Source organism: Halichoerus grypus, chromosome X, assembly GCF_964656455.1.
Source record: "Halichoerus grypus chromosome X, mHalGry1.hap1.1, whole genome shotgun sequence".
Classification (NCBI taxonomy): Eukaryota; Metazoa; Chordata; class Mammalia; order Carnivora; family Phocidae; genus Halichoerus; species Halichoerus grypus.
In genome coordinates this window covers 48,799,564-48,807,576 of record NC_135727.1, presented here as the reverse complement: position 1 = coordinate 48,807,576, position 8,013 = coordinate 48,799,564, and the positions used below count along the sequence as shown (strand labels likewise).

Genomic DNA, 8,013 nt, shown 5'->3' with positions numbered 1-8,013 from the left:
TGATTATAGAGAAACTACAGATAAATTTGGGTCTGTTAGGGGTGCCTGGGTGGCTTAGTCATCAAATGTCTGCCTTCGGCTCAGGTCATGATCCCAGGGTCCTGGGATCAAGCCCTGCATCGGGCTCCCTGCTCTGCAGGAAGCCTGCTTCTCCCTCTCCCACTCCCCCTGCTTGTGTTCCCTCTCTTGCTGTGTCTCTCTCTGTCAAATAAATAAATAAAATCTTTAAAAAAATTGGGTCTGTTAGTAAATATATCTTATGCTTTATTAAAAGATTGTACTATGAAAGAATATATACGTTTCTAAAAATTATGAAATATATTCATAAATTTGCCAATCTAAGGAATTCTGGTGTAACAGTTCAGAAATGCGTACTGCTTAGTTTTCACTAGAAATTAAAGTTTCTAAGCATTACAAATTCCTATAAATGTAATTAAGACTACTGGAAATAACAACTCTGTATGTGAGGAAAATAAGATACATGTTTTTGGTAAGAAAGGTATGAAAGATGGGCATACATTTTTGTTGAAGAAAAAGAAAATAATTTGGTCCTAAAGTAAGCCTGGTTATTTAAAGAGAGAAAATTTTGGACAAAATCCGAATGCAGTAAAAAAGAAAGTTGTAGATTTATAAAGAAAGAATATTTGGAAATAAATATTATGTGTGGTCAATACCGGCTAACATTAAGATAAATTTAAATAAGTAAATGAGTTTTAACATCAAAGTACACTAGTGCAAAGTCTTTGTTTTCTCTTTGTTAAGGGCAAAGTTTTCTTAAACTATTGCTCTGCTCTTTATAAGGAATTGTAAATTAAAGTTTTTCTTTACCTTTTAATTAATCTGCCTAAAAGCAAGCAAGCAAACAAACATAAACAAGGATTCTGTTTGCCAAAATAATTTCCTGTTTATCAGGTCTTGGATTACTTAAGAAAACTTACTCTTAATATTAAAAGAACTAAGTTTTACTGACAACTATGTAACCTTCTGTATTTTCCTTTGATTTTTTTAATCACTTTGGTTAAATGGATAGTTAAAAATTGTTTCATAATGATTGCAATCTTATTTAATCAAATGTTCAAACTTTTTGATGTTTTCTTTTGATGTAATTCCCCAAAATCAAACATTAAAAATGTAGTCTTTTGACCACAATCTAACTGAAATTTTCCAATGAAATCCTGGAACATTTCATGAGAAAAAATATTTGTGAGAAATTAAACTAATTAGGCTTATAGGGTATGTTAAATTACATGGAAAGCATTGTCAAATAAGTGACATTAAACCCTCTTAGATTATGCTTATATACATATATTATTAAAACCAGTGTTCTAAAATTATTTGAAACTCCTACAAATTTGATGTCCTTGTATGTTATTATCTTGAAATGTTGTACATCACAAAAATAACCAAAGTTCTTGTCAATTGCATTATAATGAACTCTAATCAGACCTTTAACAATGGCAATTTTTAAGTCTTATCATTTCCAGACAGTTATACTTTTACTCAGGTACCTCTATAAATTTTTCCTGAAAATGTGCTTCATCTTTAGTGAGACTCATGGAAAAAAAAATCTGAGTACAGGTTTTTTTTTTTTTGTTTTTTTTTTTTAAAGATTTTATTTATTTATTTGACAGAGAGAGACACAGCGAGAGAGGGAACACAAGCAGTGGGAGTGGGAGAGAGAGAGAAGCAGGCTTCCCGCAAAGCAGGGAGCCCGATGCGGGGCTCGATCCCAGGACCCTGGGATCATGACCTGAGCCGAAGGCAGACGCTTAATGACTGAGCCACCCAGGCGCCCCGAGTACAGGTTTTTGATAACCTTAAGATAATAAGGGAAAGATTTCCAGAAGTAGTGGAAAAACTGGATTCAAGAAGAACAAGAATTAATAATATGGGCTTGACTAAATTGAAGATAATTATAATTTTTATGACATTTTGTTTGAAACATTGCTGATGTTTTAAAAATTGTTTTGTTTTGTTTTCTAGATTTAAGAAAATTTTCTCTTAAGCTAACTAAATTACATCAATTTGATAAAATATACCTTTATGAAAAAAATTGAAATATTTATATTTTCTCCCTCCCTGAACCCTCCAGAACTCAGAAACTCCCCATGAGTATTCTTATATTTTTATGGCAATATATTTATTTGCATAAGTTCAATAAGAAACTGTTCTTATGGCAAGATAAAATTGGAAACACTTGTTATATTATAAGGGTTTGACTTGAATGTCATCTGAGAAGAATCTGCATAGACTCAGATATGTCCAGACAGCTTTAAGGAACAAAGGTTGATGTTATGGAGCCAATAAAGCCCCTTTGGAAATTTCATCCTGATACCTTGCTTAAATGGCAATAAATAAATATCTATCAATATGTCCTGCTCGCCAATGAAAGCTTTTCAGGGGACAACAAAGGGAAAGTGCCCTGCAGTTTGGTACTACTACATCCCTGATAAACACCCAGTCTGACTGAACTCAAGACCAAGGCAGCCACAGAAGGGGCCCTTAACATGATAGGGACAAAACAGTGTCCACAAAAAGCAAAGAGAGTCATTGCAGACAATTGAACTAAAGAAAAGAGTGGCTCAGCTACAACAGCAGTGAGCACACATCACACATAGGAGATACCCCTGAAGGGCCAGGTTCTGGTGAACAGGGGACAGAGCACTGCAAGGCAATATAGGACCCCTTCTTCATAATGCCATTACTTTCAACAACAAGAGAAAGCTGACATTCTTAATACAAAGAAGCTGACACAGTAAGAAAAATTAAAAGACAGAAGAATATGTCCCAAATGAAAGAACAGGACAAAATAACCACAAGAGACCCAAGCAAAACAGAGATAATTTATATGCCTAAGAGATAAACTTATGTTCATAAAAATACTCACTGGACTTAAGAAAAGAGTAGAAAACATCAATGAGACCTTTAACTCTGAGATAAAAAAAGAACCAATCACTGATGAAGAACACAATAAATTAAATTGAAAATACACTAAATGGAATAAAGGAAATAGATCAAATCAGCCACCTGGAGGACAGAGTAATGGAAAACTAACAAACTGAGCAGGTGTGAGAAAAAAATTATGCAAAATGAAAAAAGACATGGAGAACTCAACGAGAACATCAAGTATAATAACTTATCATTATAAAGATACCAGAAGTATAAGAAAAGAAAAATAAGGGCAGAAAATTTATTTAAAGAAATAATAGCTGAAAACTTCCCAAATCTGGAAAAGGAAACAGAAATCCAGATCCAGGAGGCACAGAGAGCTCCTAACAAAATCAACCAAAGGAAGTCCACACCAAGACACATAGTAATTAAAATGGAAAAAGCAGGGGCACCTGGGTGGCTCAGTTGATTCAGTGGCCAACTCTTGATTTCAGCTCAGGTCATGATCAGGGTCTCAAGATTGAGTCTTGAGTCAGGCTCCATGCTCAGTGGGGAGTCTGCTTCAGATTCTCTCTCCCTCTGCCCTACCCCCTCTCTCTCTTTCTCTAAAATAAATAAACAAATCTTTTAAAAAATGAAATGGAAAAAGTAGTGACAAAGACAAAATTTTAAAAGAAGCAAGACAAAAGAAGATAGTTACATACAAAGGAACCCCCCCCATAAGGATATTAGCAGATTTTTTTTCAATTTTAAACTACTTTATTGAGGTATGATTGATGTACAAAAAGTCATATGTATTTAATGTATACAACTTGATGAGTTTGGAGATAAATACACATCAATGAAACCATTATCACAATCTCTGCCTTGAACATTTCCATCACCACCAAAAGATTCCTCCTGCCCCCTTTATAAGTATCATTATTAGTGATAAGAATACAAAGTAATGGAATGCCTGGGTGGCTCAGTCATTAAGCATCTGCCTTTGGCTCAGGTCATGATCTCAGGGTCCTGGGATCAGGTCCCACATCAGGCTCCTGCTCGGCGGGGAGCCTGCTTCTCCCTCTCCCACTGCCCCTGCTTGTGTTCTCTCTCTTGCTGTGTCTCTCTCTGTCAAATAAATAAATAAAATCTTAAAAAAAAAAAAAAAGTAAGATACACTCTCAGCAAATATTTAAATATATAATTTGGTATTGTTAACTATAAGCTCTATGCTATACAGCAGCTCTCTAGGACTTACTCATCTTGCATAACTGAAACTTCATACCCTTTGAATAATACCTCCCTGTTCGCCCCTCACCCAGCCCTTGGTGACCACCATTCCACTCTCTGCTTCTATGAGTCTATTTTAGATTTCTCATATAAGTGGGATCATAAAATATTTGTCCTTCTGTGACTGCCTTATTTCACTTAGCAGAATGTCCTCCAGGTTCATCCATGTTGCCACAAATTTCAGGATTTCCTTTTTTTCTAAAGCTGAATAATATTCTTTTATATGCATATACCATATATTCTTTATCTATGCATCTATTGATGGACACTTAGTTGGATTCCATATTTTGGCTATTAGGAATAATGCTGCAGTGAACATGGGTGTGCAGTATCTCTTTGAGATCCTGATTTCATTCCCTTTGAATATATACCCAGAAGTAAGATTGCTTGATCTTATGGTAACTCTATTTTTAATTTTTGAGGGACCTCTATACTGTTTTCCATAGTGGTCACATCAATTTATATTCCCACCATCAGCAGATTTTTCAGCAGAAACTTTACAGGCCAGAAGAAAGGGGCATGATATATTCAAAGTGATGAAAGGGAAAAAATCTGCAGGCAAGAATAGTCTATCCAGCAAGGCTATCATTCAGATGGGGTGCCTGGGTGGCTCAGTCAGTTAAGTGCCTGCCTTTGGCTCAGGTCATGATCCTGGAGTCTTGGGATCGAGCCCCATGTTGGGCTCCCTGTTCAATGGGGAGTCTGCTTCTTCCTCTCCCTCTGCTTATCCCCCTGCTCCTTCTCTCTCTCTTAAATAAATAAATAAAATATTTTTAAAGGGCTATCATTCAGAATAGAAAGAGAGATAAATAGCTTCTCAGATTAACAAAAGTTAAAGGAATTCATGACCACTAAACCAGCCCTACAAGAAATGTTGAAGGGGAAGCTTTGAGTGGAAAGGGAAGACCATAAGCAAGAGTAAGGAAAGTAGGAAGCACAAAAGCATCAAAAATAAATATATCTACAAATATCAGTCAAGAGATTCACAAATTAAAAGGAAGTATGATACCATATACCTCAATGTGGAGAAATGAATAGGTTCAAACTTAAGTTACCATCAACTTAATATATATTGCTATATGCAGATGTTATATACAAACCAAATGGTAACCATAAATCAAAAATCAGTAATAGATATACGAAAATTAAAAAGAAAGGAATCCAAATATATCACTAAAGAAAAAGTCAACTAATCATGAAAGAAGAGAGCAAGAGAAGAAAGGAACAAAGAAAACTACAAAAACACCCAGAAAATTGGAAACAAAATGACGATAAATACATGCCTATCAATAATTATTATGAATATAAATGCACTAAATGGTCCAAATAAAAGACATAGGGTGACAGAATGTATAAAAATACAAGACCTATCTGTATGCTGCCTACAAGAAACTCAGTTCCAACCCAAAGACACCTGCAGATTGAAAGCAAAGCAGATAGATTGCATCTATCATGCAAATGGTTGTGAAAAAAAAATCCATGGTAGCAATACTTATTTCAGATAAAATAGACTTCAAAACAAAGATAGTAACAAGAGACAAAGACAGAGACTATATAATAATAAGAAGAACAAACTAACAAGAAGATATAACAATTGTAAATATTTATACACCCAACATGGGTGCACCCAAATACTTAGTAGTCAATAACAAACATAAAATAAGAAATCAATAGTAATTCAATACAGTAAGGGGACTCTAACACACCACTTACATCAAGGGACAGATAGTCTAAACAGAAACTCAACAAGAAAAGAGTGGCTTTGAATGACGCACTGGAACTGATGGATTTAACAGATATATTCAGAACACCCCATCCTAGAACAGAATACACATGCAAGTGTACAAGGAAAATTCTCCAGAATCGATCACATATTAGGCCACTGACTTGAAATCATTTGAGAACTAAAATATCTCTTTTTCTTGGAGCTCTGCAAACTAAATATAAATGACTTAGGGTAAAGAAATAACCATAATAGCTCATGCATAGACAATCTTTGTGCTGTTGCTCTATGGGCCACTCAAAAGATCACCAGAGACATTTGAACTATAAGCAAGGAAGATCAGTCAAGTTGCCACTAGCTGTCCTCACTCTATCTGAAGATGTTTCAAGTCTGACATCTACAAGTCTTATCAACTGGCTACCCTCAGAACTCAGAAACAGGCTTAACATTTGATCCAAACATTAACCATTGTTTTTCTTTTGTTTCCATAGAAATGCGTCTTATTTAACACCTGATTACTTGAACCATAGGCCTAACTTTGAGAATAAACCTGCATCATTACCTCCTGAAATGAATTTAACTAAACTGACCTATTGTCAGAACTAAGAGACTAGATCAAGGAGATGAAACCACCTACCAGCTCAACTTTTAATATGTGAAAACCCCAAGGACGTTTCAGATGGGGGAACTGAAGGGGTTCAGGACAGGTCCTCCTGCCATAATGTGTCACTTTGGCATGTGGACTATTTTGAGCTGAAAGCACTTGAGACTCTGCAGGCTTAAGAGAAACGCCCCCCCCTTAACTACATAGAACAATCTAAATTGGGGGTCTTTCCCAGAATAAGGGTTATTAGCTGAGATAAATTTTATCTCAATGACCCATCTGTATGATAGGACAAACATCTAATTAGTGAACAACTGCTCTTTTTATCACCCTGTGAAATGTATTCCTTTCCTCTGAAATCCCAGACCCTTACCCCCTTCTTCTTAGTTCAGAATGGCATCTATACCTCATTTTGTCTGTCTTTGGAATTTCCATGTCTATGTGGATTCCCTGTATGTACACCTATTACACATGATTTTTTTTTTTTTTTTTTTCTGTTACTCTGTCTCATGTTAATCTGATTCTTAGTCCAGCTAGAAGAACCTTTGAGGGGACAAGAATTCCAACTCCCTGACAAGCCATATTCGCTAATGTACTATGAGATTTTAAATGTCTCCAGAACTGGGACTTCCATCCACTCTTTCACCATCAATTAGAAATATGGAATTTTTACCTAAAATTAGATCCACACAAATTCACTCTTTTTCTTTCTTTCTTTCTTCTTTCTTTCTTTCTTTCTTTCTTTCTTTCTTTCTTTCTTTCTTTCTTTCTTTTCTTTCTTTCTTTCTTTCTTTCTTTTTTCTTTCTTTCTTCTTTCTTCTTTCTTTCTCTCTTTCTTTCTTTTGTTCTTTCTTTCTTCCTTCCTTCCTTCTGTTCTTTTTTTTTTTTTGAAACTTCCCTAACTGCTTTTATTTTCCCCTCCTTTATGGTTCTGTACCTTTCACAGATGTGATTAAAATGCCATGTCCTGACTTTTTATGCTTACTACTAGTAGTAATTCTCCAAAATTGCATGTTATTAGCACAGGTAGTACATTATACAGGTAAAAAGCCTAGGGTCCAAAATAAGACTGCCTGGATTTGAGTCCTGGCTCTGCCACACACATCACTGTCTCATTTTCCTCATCTGTAAAATGGGGACAGTGCTCACTTCAGCAGAACATATCCTAAAATTAGAATGATACAAAGAAGGTTAGCATGGCCCCTGCACAAAGATGACACACAAATTCGTGAAATGTTCCATATTTTTTGGACATTAAGGAGGGTACATGATGTAATGAGCACTGGGTATTATATAAGACTGATTAATCACTGAACTCTACCTCTGAAACTAATAATATACTATATATTAATTAATTGAATTTAAATTTTAAAAAATAAAATAAAATAAAATAAAATGGGGACAATCATAGCACATGTGTAACTCTTAGAAGACTAATTAGCACATGCATGCTCACACATTAATTTTAATTATGATCTCCAGAGTATAACAAAGAACGTTTCTCAAAGGAAAACAGTTTATGATA

General features: G+C 35.0%; 1 non-coding gene across 1 annotated transcript; it reads left to right on the top strand.

Annotated features, from left to right (window-relative positions):
* Positions 1 to 7,629: 7,629 nt before the first annotated feature.
* LOC118545120 (U6 spliceosomal RNA) lies at positions 7,630 to 7,736 on the top strand. Its single transcript, XR_004921954.2, has one exon. It is a non-coding gene; the product is annotated as a U6 spliceosomal RNA (small nuclear RNA).
* Positions 7,737 to 8,013: the final 277 nt, after the last annotated feature.